At 37.5% G+C, this 13,630-nt stretch overlaps 1 protein-coding gene across 6 annotated transcripts in view; it reads left to right on the plus strand.

Annotated features, from left to right (window-relative positions):
* The window catches only part of SATB2 (SATB homeobox 2), a 212,027-nt gene that overhangs the window by 133,927 nt on the left and 64,470 nt on the right, over positions 1–13,630 (plus strand). The window lies entirely within an intron of this gene.

Genomic DNA, 13,630 nt, shown 5'->3' on the forward strand with positions numbered 1-13,630 from the left:
CCAGGGACAGAATTGAGATAGGTCATAATTATTTTTATCTCTTTAAGAAGTTTTATGGATCTCAGCACATATAATTAGATTAATTAATAATCCTTAGTTCATGAAACGCTATCACCATTGATCCATGCCTGACCCTGATTAGTTAATTAACTAATTGATTAATTTTAATAATATAATAGACATCTTTGAACCCAACGTGTAACTCAGGGCCCCAAATGTTACTAATGACTTGGGTATGTACTCTCTCATCCTCTCCATTTATTGTTCCCAGATGTAACTCTGATCTTGAATTTTGTGATTATCACTCTCTTGCTAGTTTCCTTTTAAAACAAGTTATAAAACTATGCATACCCAGACAATCTATTTTTTTCCCTTGGTTTTGAACTGTATAATAGGAATAAAATACATTTTATAATTATATAAGTAAAGTTTTATTAAAAAATTTATAAAAATCCTTCAAAACATACAAGTTAGGTTTGAGATATGGATAAAATGATAATGGATAGCTTACTTTTATTTTTAATGTTTGAGAGAATTATATGCCAATATTACATTAAGTATTGAAAACGGAAACAGTTAATTCATGTATCTTATCGAGGGTGCTTATATGTAAGACATTCTTTTCCTCCCGTAGTCCTTAAATTGGAGTATGCATCAGAATCACCTGGAGAGCTATGAAAACACAGAGTGCTGGGCCTCGTCCCATAGTTTCTGATTGAGTAAGTCTGAGGTTGGATTCAGAAATGAATATTTCTAACAAAACCCCAGTTGATGCTGATGGCACTGGTCTGGGGCCACATGTTGAGATACACTTACCTAGCCCTTACATGAGTAAGAACAAAGCAAGTGTGCATAACCTCAGGGAGCTGGTGATCTAGTGGTGAAAACCGTGTAACCAGATAACTAGAGTAAAATGTGAAGTATGATGAGTAATGTGGGAGAGTATAAGCAATGATTGTGGTGGAGGTTCATGGATACCTGGAGGTGAGGAATACTTCCAGGAGAACGAATATGATAAGCCTTCAAGAAAACAGTAGGTTAAAGTTTCAGCACCCTGGTAAATGCAAGGCAGGAAGCTAAACTCTGTGTAGATGCAAAGAGGAAAAAGTAATGGGCAAGCACTTATGTAAACAACACACTAGAGGTTGTCAAGGGGTTAGACCTTGAAGGATAAATAAAGTACAGCAGCCAAAGATGAAGAAGAAGAAGAGTATTATTTTAAGCTAAAGAAATTCATAGGAAAAATGTTGAGTTAAAAATGCAAGAATAATTTGAAGACATAAAACAACTCACTTCTCAGAAAAACTCTGTAATATGGAATGTCAGAATGCCTTCATTTATCTGATATCTGTTCACAGACACATGATAACACACACTATAGATGGACCTTACAAATATAAGAAAGCATGCTGGGTTGAAACTCCAATAGTTGGGAAGATGCAAGAATGTTTCCAAATTTAATGATTATTTCAAAAGTTAAGAGGCTGGGCATGGTGGCTCATGTCTGTAGTCCCAGCCCTTTGGGAGGCCTAGGTAGGCGGATCACTTGAGGTCAGGAGTTCAAGACCAGCCTGGCCAACGTGGTGAAACCCCATCTCTACTAAAACAAAACAGAATAAAACGATTAGCTGGGCGTGGTTGTGCGTGCCTGTAGTCGTAGCTACTCAGCAGGGTGAAGCAGGGGAGAATCACTTGACCTCAGGAGGTGGTTGCAGTGAGCCTAGATTGTGCCACTACACTCCAGGCTCCACTGCAGAGTAAGACTCCATCACACAAAAAAAAGTTAAGTGAAAACTCTCACTGGAAAGAAATCTGATAAACGTTGGTAAATTGGATTGCCTAATGCAAGTTAACTTTCAAAAAATGCACCTAAGTGAAATCTTATACTGGTTATAAATATTTTATGTTTATCAATGGTTCATTGTTAAAGAATCTGTGTACTTTTGGTTTCCACTTCTTTTGCAAGAAAACACTGAGGTAAGAATTTTGTAGATACTCTTTAAGCAATGCTACATGAGTTTAATAGACAGTGTTCTAAAGTCGGTTAATACTTTTTTTCTCTCTTTATTTAAAAGTGTGTTGGGTCTCTGGTTGAATTGAAATGTATTTCCATTATGTAGGCAATTTTAATTTTTATTAGTTTTGAAATTGTCCTATGATTAATGAGACATTGAAAATGAGTTTTTGTTAATGGTTGGGATTTTCCTACTGGCCTCATGTGGCAAGTTGTGGTTATCTCTCATTATATATATTCTGCCTTTTCATGGGAAAAACTTCTAATTTTGGTGTAAAGATATTTGTTATATTTTCTTGCAAAGAGTTGTTACCAATTTGCAAGTATAAAAACTGCAAGTATAGTTGGTAGTTGATAAGAAAGGTAGATAATGAAATGTAAAAGGGAGGGCACAGATTGAAAAATGTCTTGAGTGCCATGGCAAGAGCTCTGAACTTTCACAGGCAGTGGAAACCATCTAAGGTCTTATGTAGGAATGTGCCATGCTCAACCATCTGAATTAGATCTTATGGAGGGTTGATAGCAAGAGGGTAGGAATATGATTTAGGAGGCTGCTTCAAGTATCCAGCTGAAATGTATAGAGGTTTTGAACTAGGCTGGTGGGCAGGGTACAGAGAAGAAACATTTTGGAAATAAAATTGACAGAAAGTGTATGAATGGATAAAGAGAGGAGTAGAGCTGACACCAAGCTTCAATCCCAATGACTGAGAATAAAGGTATAATTATGAAAAGAGTCGAGGAAAACTTGGAAAGAGTGGTCGGAATAAGGTTAAAGCCATCATTTTAGATTGGGTTATTTTGATGTTGAAGTACTGGCCGACTTCTTAAGTGAAAATGTACAACAGTCATTGAAAATATGAGTTTGGCACTAGGGATTGTTACGAGTGCTAGAGAAAAAGGTTAGAAATTGTGTCACAGAGCCTGGGACAGGAAATGGTAGAGTCAGGGTATGGAAGGGCAGAATCCACCACTATTGCCACCACCACCAGTAGCAGCACCAGCCCCAGGAAAGAGAGACAGAAGAAATGCCAGGAGATGGGGACAGGTAGAGATGGAAGAATAGGGACATAGTAGTGAGAGTATAGAGGACATGTGTGGGGAGTTCCCAGAAGAAGACTTGTCTGCTTGTGGAAAGCTAAGAAGTTAAGAGAGAGAGGCTTAAAGCCATGTCATGAGATTTGGCAGTTGGTTGGAAGAAGACTGGCAAAGTTTAGAGTATAATGTCATTGAAGTGATGAGGACAGGAGTCAGAATTCAGGAGTTAAGGAGTGATTAGCTGTTGAGGATGCAGAAGTAAGTACATGACACTTCCCAAAATTTGATGTTGAAAGGGAGGCCAGAAGTGGGTGGGCAGTTTGGATGTGATGGTGGTCAGTTTGAGATCACAGGATTTAGGAGATAGTTTGGGGCCTCACAGCATGAACTAGGGATGGTACCAATCATTGTGGTTTGGCAACCGTCTTCTGCAGTGCTGAAACTGCAGGACTGGGAGCAAGGAAGAAATGCAGTGGGATTGTTTGAGGTTTGTTCCTGACATTTTAGGTATGGCAGGAGACCAAGTGAGGTAAAATCTCTTGTTCCTTTGACTCTTAGCTAACTTATACATTCTAATATTCAAAGAGTCTGTTAACATCACTTGAGAATGAGTTCAGAGGTCCTGACAGATTCTCACATGTTCCAGACATCACTCCTCCACTTTCTCTTGTGATTCAAAGTACTCAGGCAATATTTGCGTGTCCATAGTTATCTGAACTGGAGTTATGAAAGGCTTTGACCCTTTTGAGTAAGTCTGTTGCATACTACTGCAAAATAAAACTTAGAAGGATCTATCTTTTGGCTCTGTATTTTGCAATTCTCTCTCTCTCTCTCTCTCTCTCTCTCTCTCTCTGTTTGTGTGTGTGTGTGTGTGTGTTCTTTCATCTCTCATTCATGTGCATGAATAGGCATTTCACAGCTAGCCAACGTTTTATTGCCTAGTTACGTATACAGCTCCTTTGGCTAAGGATAAAATTGAAAGCATGGTTGTATTACTTTGGATTTTAGAAGCAAACACAGTATACATTTTATCCAAGTAGCATGAAGCATGAGAGAAAACTCACAATGAGGTAAAACAAAAGACAGACCATACTGGTGAGAGGATATACTTTGCCAAGGCCCTAGACTCCTAGAGGTCTGTCTTCTCCCATATAATCCTTTTTGTCTATTTTTATGGATTAATGATTTTTCTTTGGCATTGCCATCTTTGAAGTGCCAAGTTATAAAAGTTCTAATTGAAGCATGGAACACATTTTATTATTTTCCTCCTGCCATTAAATTTGTAAGATGGCTACACCCAGAAAGAAACATTCACTTTCAATCAACATGAGCTTGAGTTCATGGGCCAGCCTTGAGGATATCAAATGGAAACTGCATAGGAATGTATGAGTATTTCCTTTTAAAATTCTGCTTTTAATTTGGGAAAGCTTTTCATCCCTCTGGGATCGTAACCTGTTGTGTATAAAGCCCAACCTAATCAAGGTAGATGGTATTGACAGAATGACATAGTTTGAACTTAAGCAGGAGGTCAGCAGGCAGATTGTTTTTTGCTGTATGTACTGTAGTCACTAACAGCAGGACTGGGCAGCTGGTTTTACCAGCAGCATTGTTAAATGGAAAATATGTTATATTATGCCCCATGAAACCAACCATAGATTTTCCAAATGTTTAGACTTTTTTGAGTTAAGTCAGACATTTATGGATGATATAATAACTTGCCAGTTAGAATAAACAAAAATAAACATTGTAGCATATCCTCAGTCAATTGAATATTTTTCAGAAATAGTTCATGATTTCTATTATTCATATATAATAGAAATTCAATAAAAAGCATTTTAATGCATTTTGTTACCTTATATTTTGTGTTCCTGGATTTGTTCTTTATGATTATACTAAGAACAAATCTAATGTGTATATGTGTGTGTGTCTGTGTGTGTGTGCAAGTGTATATAAAATAATATGCAAACATTTACCAATAAAGCTAGAACAGTTAAAAAAAAAAAAAAAACAACTTCCCAGTTTTTCTTGGTTAAGACTTCCAGATGAAAAACTTAAATTCATAATAAATAACATTTCAAATGTCAGTTCTCCAAAGAGAAACTATTAATTACCTTGTTAGGGCTGATTCATTGTCACCATATCATTTGATTATGTAAAATAACATAATTAAGAGAATAGAGCCATATTTTCAAGAGCTTCTTTTTAGTTTATTTTTATTTTAATAAATATGTCTTTTAAGAGCATAAAAGGTATTTGTTTGATAACATGATGCCCTGTCCACACTTTATGACAAGGTCATGGCATCTGCTGGAGTCAGAGATAGACAGCCTTCTGCCAATATGATTTTATTTTTTATTGCTTTATTTTTTTTATCCTTACATTTCTCTTTTGGTTTGCTAACAAAAACACATACTGTCTAAACTAAGACCATAAAATTGAGTCACTTGTTCTGGTCTGGGGATACAGCACGTTAGCGGTCGTGCAGTGCCAGAATGTGGGATCTTCACAATGGGCCTGGGACTCAAGTGTTTCTAGACACGGTATGGCAGAGCCTTGTGTCCTGTCTGTTCTATCAGGGTGGTCATTATGATCTTATATACAATACATTCTGAATATCACCACTCTTTTTTTTTTTCACTAGTCTTTTGAAGATAAGATTAGCTCTGCATTCTCTGTCTCTGAAGACTTTTATGGCAAACGAGACCCAGTGAAAACAGTAAGGTGAAAGTGATAAGGCATTTTCTGACCTGGCCATTACTATGAAGGCAATCCCCTGATACATTTCTAAGCACTTTAACCTGTGGCCACAAAGTGAGATGGATGGTTATACACTAGAGGAGGCTCAGGCAGATGACATCCCTGCTGTGTTTTTGATGCTCCCCCACCCCACCCCTCCCGTGGTTTTACTTCTGAAAGTCTAAGTCTGTTGTTAGGCTCTTCCGTTAAAGGGCTCTCCTCAGTTTGGGCTGCTGATGTTCTTTGCGCATCCTGTCAGAGATGGAAATGCTTACCGCTGTCTGATGGGTACAGGAGGATGAAAACAGTGCAGCTCCCGGCCTCCTTAATTTCCACTCCAGAGCGCTCTGCAAGGCCAGGCTGGAGCTAGGACTTTGCTTGTGTTTCTTCTCTTTCCTGACCTGCTTCTCACACTCCCTCAGCAGTTTTCTTTGCAAGGCCTTCTCAATAAACCACTTGCATGGCAGTCTGTATCTGAGGATCTGTGTTTTATCCCAGATTATAGATCTATGCCATTTCTAGCCTAATTGGTCATGCCATGGGGTAGTAGTTTGAGTAAAACCTATCTATAGTTTTATGTCCACTTTCTTTGCAAATCAAAAGCCATATGTTATTATGGAACTGGTATAGAATTTTTTTACTCCTTTCTTTTGAAAATATCACCAGTATTATTGTTTAAAACCTACATCCCCTATAGCTCTGCAATTCAATGGATCAATATTGATACCGTCCAGACTGACTTATGATTGAATGTGGGGAGAGAGAGAGAATGAATAAAAATGAGACAGAAAAAGATGCTGAGTTTAAGGCCTTGTGAGATTGCCAAATTTGACTTAAATGAAAACTGTCCTTACTGGGTCTAAATGGTGAATTGCATGATTCTGTGTGTTTGAGAGTAGCTTTGCCCCTCGGCCCTGTCCTTCTCCTGTGCTCCTGCAGTGATGCGGGTAGTGTCTATGGAAATAATTGCAGGAAGCAGTAGGACAGGTGCTCTGTCAGGTTTCCTTTTTTTTTTTTATTCCTATATTCATTCTTCCTTGCTTATATTTTGAATTCATTTTAGTGCTGACATACTTTGACTTACTAGGCCTATGTGCATGAAATATGTTGCTTGACTCTTTAATTTGTTTACATCTTTGCCTTTTGACAGTGTGATTATGAATTCCAACTTGAAGCATTCTTTTGCCCTTTGTTACCTTGTGGACTTTAAAAAATTAACCAGGGGTTTATGCCAGTGTGGAAAGGTTTATGACGGTATTTTAAAAGACTTAATATTACTGAGGGATGGTTGTAGAATATACACTGACCTAAAATAAGCATGGTTTCATAAAATATGTACAGTGAATCTTCCTTAATAGATAAACTATTCTCTAATTTATTTAAAAATCCAATGACCTACATATTCGTATGTTAAAAAATCCCCCCTTTACTAACATGGTTTCTCCTCTGAGACCTTCTATCTGAGCAAATCTGTTAAATGAAGTAGAGGAAGCTTTGAGCCAAACTAGGCTAAATCCAGTGGAACGGATGCCCTGTCACATGTGAATGGGAGCATTAGAATGCCAGAAAAGGGAAATCAGGTGTGATCCTCATATCTTCTCTATACCACTGTCTCCTTACCTTGGTGGCAGAGTTCAGGAAACATCCTTGTGCAAGCAGTTAGCAATAAGAAGTCTGTATCATTTGAAAATGAGACATTTGCCACACTCATTATTTCTGTTGTGTGGTTATTTTTTTCTCTCTCTCAAGCAGATCATGCCATAATTAAGAAAGTTTCAGGTTCATTTTGTGTCTCTGGTAGTTCTTCTGAGCTGATTCTTGGAAACATATTTTCAAGTTGTAAGTACAGGTGTGTTTTGCAAAATGTGCTATTCTTTTGTGACAGCAAGTCTCTAATTTGGTATCTTGCTCCTTCAGTTCATTGAAAAAGTCACAGAGTTACAGTTTGTAACCTTACATCAAAGGCCTTGCTTCGAAAAGCTGTGCACCCTGGTCTTATGTGATAGAGAACAGGATTTTAAAAATTCTCTGAAACTCAAAGAATTTGGTTGACCCATCCTCATTTGACTAGTTTTAGTTTTTGTGAGACTTTGTAAAAAAAAAAAAAAAAATCTACAGTTTAGTCATTAAAGCCACATTATTTGAAGAAACTTAAGACAGGATCATAAATACAATTTATGAAGTCACTCAAGAACTGGAGAGTGTTTTCAATGGATTGGATAATTAGGTTGAATGATGCATCAGGAACGCTGACAGTAAGGTCAACTGCTAAAATGTAAACTTTTCATGTGAAATGGCATGGCTTTTGCTTTTATGCTTTATTGACACTGTTTATAGTATATTCATGCCCCACATTATTAAGGTTAAAAATGATGGACTTTCTAAATATTATATTTTGAAGTGGCACAGTTAAGAAGAGATATGTAGCAATAACATGAAAATCTTGGCAACCAAAATATTGGGGAGTCTGAGCTTTAGTGTGTTACCAGTCAGTTTTTTTGGAGTAGAAACTTCTCTTTAAACTCCTTTGTTTGAGTTATACATATTGTTAGCCAAAGATTGGCACAATAAAATCATACATACAGTTTATGTTTCTAGAAAACTTGAGCTTTAAGGTATTCAGAATTCTCTGTCAGCCTGCCTCTGGTCTCACTCGTCATTATTTCCCACTATCCAATAGAGATATAAGCGCCCAGCAAGTCATAGAGTAATAGAATACAATGTAAGTCCAGGGGTCTTGACTCCATGGTCCAGTGAGCTGGTTATAAAATAACAAGGAAACCTGTGAAAAAAGGAAGTCCACCCACTGAAAGATGAGCTGTAAATATGAAATGCCGCAGATCAAGCATGAACCTGTTATTGAGTTTTGAAGTAAATAATATACCTTCTTTTGATTTCAGAACATTAAATTAATAAAGCGAAAAGAGATGGCCCTGCTTGCTTCATAAAATAAACAGTCTTTCATTTCAGGATCACTGGCTTGAATTCATAGATTTTCAGATTATAATAGTATTAATATCTCCCAGGATAGCAGTGTCTCAAAGTTATTAGATTGCTTGAGGGTAGCCCTGCAGGTCGCAGGTTCCCTTTAGTTCCCCTTGCACATACAAGACTGTTCTTAATTTTCACCTTTTTAAGGCAGTTTTTGCCACAAAACCTGAATTGGTAGGTCAAAGGGCCCCTCTAAACAAACTTGGGCAGATAGTGGTTTTATGTTCTGGTTAAAGAGAAGGCTAATTTAGCAGCTGTCAAACATATGCAACTCTCCTCACACTTCTAAATCCACCTTAAATAGAGACTTGTATGTAAAAGAAGACCTTTTTTCCTCCCTCCTTCACAAAACTCATACAAGAGAATCAGAAGAAGCAAATATGATGGCATACTAGTCTGTCTTGTCCTTTCTTTTTTTTCAAGATGGAGTCTCACTCTGTCACCCAGGCTGGAGTTTAATGGTGTGATCTCGGCTCACTGCAACCTTTGCCTCCTACGTTCAAGTGATTCTCTCACTACAGCCTCCCAAGTAGCTGGGACTACAAGCATGCATTGCCATGCCTGGCTAATTTTTTGCACTTCAGTAGAGGTGGGGTATCACCATGTTGCCCAGGCTGGTCTAGAATTCCTGAGCTTAAGCTGTCACCCACCTTGGCCTCCCAAAGTGCCGGGATTACAGGCATGAGCCACCACACTCAGCCTATCTTTTCCTTTCATCCCTGACCAATGTGCAAAGTCCTTAAAAATTAGTTACTAGACTCATTATAGAAAATTTGGGCTTCTCTGTTTTTACTAAAGAAAACTCACTTTTGGTGAGTTTTATAATCTTGTTTCACCATTGTCTAACAGGGAATGACTGACTCATTTCACAGAGGTCTCTGTCCTCAATGAAGACTGTCACCTCTCATGAGTATGTTTCAGTAGAAACTTGTACTTTTTTTTTTTTTTTTAAACGGGAGTCTTGCTTTGTCACCCAGGCTGGAATGCAGTGGCATGATCTTGGGTCACTGCAGCCTCTGCCTCCTGAGTTCAAGTGATCCTTCCACCTCAGCCTCTGGAGTAGCTGGGATTACACACCCGGCTAATTTTTTTTAATTTTTAATTTTTAATAGAGATGGGGTTTTGCCATGTTGGCCAGGCTTACCTCAAACTCCTGACCTCAAGTGATGTGCCTGCCTTGGCCTCCCAAAGTGCTGGGATTATAGGCATGAGCCACCACATCCGATTGAAACTTGCACTTTTTTGTTTTTTTTTTGAGACGGAGTTTCGCTCTTGTTACCCAGGCTGGAGTGCAATGGCGCGATCTCGGCTCACCGCAACCTCCGTCTCCTGGGTTCAGGAAATTCTCCTGCCTCAGCCTCCTGAGTAGCTGGGATTACAGGCACGCGCCACCACGCCCAGCTAGTTTTGTTTTTATATTTTTAGTAGAGACGGGGTTTCACCATGTTGACCAGGATGGTCTCGATCTCTTGACCTTGTGATCCACCCGCCTCGGCCTCCCAAAGTGCTAGGATTACAGGCTTGAGCCACCGCGCCCGGCCGAAACTTGCACTTTTAATGCGAAAGTCCACTGTTGTATTATTTAACTAGTTTCCTGAAATTCTGAGTGATGTTATATTTACAATATAATTTTTATTAAAAAAATTCAAGGAAACACTAGCTTTAAATCCTATTATTTATATATATTTTCACCATTGCTCATTTAAACCAATTTAAAACATATATACAAGGAGTTTTCCTTTCATGACCATTTATTAAAATGATGACCACTTGGCCTTGGATTAATTACACATTTGCTCAAATAAAGTGAAGTAAGTTTAAAGGCCAGAAATGCTGAGAGAAAAATATAATTGTTATCAATTTGAAGTTACTAGGTTTTTTCAATTTTGTGTACAGTTCTGTGCCTAAAACTGTCAGTATAGACTACAGAATTTACTTCCAAACTACTTTGACTGCAGTACCTATAAGAAATACTTTTTACATCATGAACTGGTACACACCACAGATATAGATGTGCCCACACGTCTATATGTCTGTCTCATTTCCACCTCTCCATATCTATAGATTTCTAAACCGAAGGCTTCATGAAAGAAAAAAAAATCCTTCGGGAAACACTGCTGTTACCATGTATGAAACACTCTGGTACTTTCTAAGGTTTTTAATTCCAATTTATAATACAAAGTTATGATATGCTAAATTAATTTTACGATCCACTAATAATTATGGCCCATGTTTGAACAGTGATGCAGATTAAAGCTGATTTTAAAAGATGGCAAAATTACTTAGAGAAAGAAAGTTGTTTTACTCTTCTGAAGTATAAATTGAATATCTTAATTTAGTGTTACCTAGAATATTCATGTGGTCATTTTGCTTCGTATAATTTATTACATTTTTCTTTCTACTCTTCTCTATGTCAAATAGTTTTAATTATTCCACTTCCTAAAAGTTATTATTTGTATTTTCTGCCTTCTCTATGAGAAGACATTTAGCAAAATATAACTAGAGTGTCCCGAATATATATAAAGTTGTAGATGTAAAATAAAAATTGTACGGTAATGTTTGTTATGTATTTATTCATCAAATATTTATTAAGTATTCAGAAACTATATTAGAAATCCTAATGCTGGCTAACGTTGATTAAACGCTTAGTATTTACAACATACAGATACAAGCTCTCCAGGGGACCCCATAAGGGAAGCAGAATTATTGTAGTTTTACAGGTGAGGAAACTGTGCCATAGGGAGACTAATTGATCCTTGTCTAATTAGAGCCCAATTTTGAACCCAGTGAGTCTAATTTCATGACTCACACTCAAAACTACTTTATTCTCAATAATTTCTGCTACCACAGAGTGGAAAATGAAGGACATAATCCCTTCTTCAAAGAAGTACAGAGGGTAAACAGACTTTCAAACCAGTAGTTCTTTTATGATATAATTAGGACTGTGACGTGTCCCATGTGCTATGTGAGAACAGATGCTTTTGACCCTGAAGGTGATTAAAACTAATCCAGAAATGTTTCAGCAGGAAAGAATAATATTTTATACCTGTTTCAGAAAGAGTCAAGTGTTAATAGAGTGCTTTGCTTATATCTGAAGGCATCTGATACATTTGAGATATAAATATTCAATAAACGTATTTTTTTTGTTTGTTTTGTTTTAGGAAAGTACTATTTTTGCCAATGTTTTGACAAAGTAGCCAAAGCTAGTAAATTTTTTGGGCAGGTTGCCAACAGTTGTTTTACAGAACACTCATGGAAACTAGGAATAAGAAGGGCCCAGAACTTTGTGAATGAAATAGTCATAGTGCCAGGTACTTGAGGTGTGAGTAGAAACCATGTATGTGCCCAGAGCTGAAGAACACTACTAGTGAAACGTTTCCAAAGGAAACCTGTTCATTTCTGTTTGCTTTCACTTTTTGGTGCTAATGTGTTTTATAAATTTTGACTTGGATTGTGCATAGCCTCTTATTCCAGTACCTAAGACTTCCTAGAGATAGCAAGGAGGAAGGGACAATCATTGCATAGATTAAGTAGGCAAAAACAAACAGACAAGCAAAAAGCAGTAAAGTTGCCAGGAATCTGGTTTTGGCTAAGTTCCTCTATTGTATGTGCTCAGGTGTGGTTTGGTCAAAGGTATTCAGTTAAGGGAACACAGACTGTTCTGGCTTCAAGAATGCTCTGTTATATCTACTCACTTTGTGTTATGTGCGTACTGTATTCTGACATGTCCATTGGCACAAGTGAAGTTTTATTGTATCCACAAAAAACAAATCTGTGAGGCAAGCGTTTGACTTAATAAATTTCAGACCTGGGGTACCTGGAATATTTGTTCTAAAGTGAAGTTTTCATGACCCCAAATTTCAGTTTCAAATATCTTGTTTTCCGCAGGCTGAATGAAAAGATTTTGAGTATAATGTGAGTCATGGTTTCAATATGTAGCCTGCCAGGGCCTGCTGCTAGCTGTTTAGCAAAGATAGGAGTCCCACTTCCAGAAATTTAAAAAATAATGCATTTGGTGCCTTCGGAGAACCATTCCTGTATATTACCAACAGGTCGCTAAGTGCAAAATATGCAGATTCTGCCACCAGGGAGTTTACTGTATCATGGGAGGAAGTTTTATAGTAGCACAGTGCAAAAGATGTCTCATAAATGTGAGATAGAACTATTGCTGTTTTGGTTCAAAGGAGGGAGAAAGTGTTTCCAACTGCAGTGTGTATACATATATACATGTATACCTAGTCTTTTACTGCTTTACAGAATATATCTCTATAGTAACAACATTTGTCTGCAAACATTACTTTTGTATATGCATTTATATTTGCAGAATACATCAATTCCCTTTAGATGCTCAATTCTATCCACTCCATCCTACTAAAATGCCACGTGCATAGGCTCCCTTTCCTAATAAAGAAATATTGTAATAAAAGAGAGATTTTATTAAACTAATGCAATAACGACATTTTCTTTGAGGATTTAACACATCATTTTTAATAATAAAAATCAAATTGTCATTGTTGTGCCCTGTATACCTTTTATTCAAATCAGACTAAGTACTGTGGCTTCATGGCTAAGCAATGCTCTGGGGCACAGGGGATGGGAGAGTATTTTTAGCATTACACAAATGAATTTCAGCAGCCAGAATCATAGTGGGGCTGTAGATTATGAATACAGAACCCAGTGAAATCTGTTAATATTCACGAACAGAGTGGGAAATGCCTCTCATGAGTATCTAGAAGGAAATGAAAGACTGCAGATTAGGAGAGAAACGATTTTGTCAGGTCAGCTTTCAGGAGGTAGGATACCAATACTTCCTACAGCCATGCCGCTGATTTAACCCCTTTGACCAACTCTGAA

Source organism: Saimiri boliviensis, chromosome 5 (assembly GCF_048565385.1).
Source record: "Saimiri boliviensis isolate mSaiBol1 chromosome 5, mSaiBol1.pri, whole genome shotgun sequence".
Classification (NCBI taxonomy): domain Eukaryota; kingdom Metazoa; phylum Chordata; class Mammalia; order Primates; family Cebidae; genus Saimiri; species Saimiri boliviensis.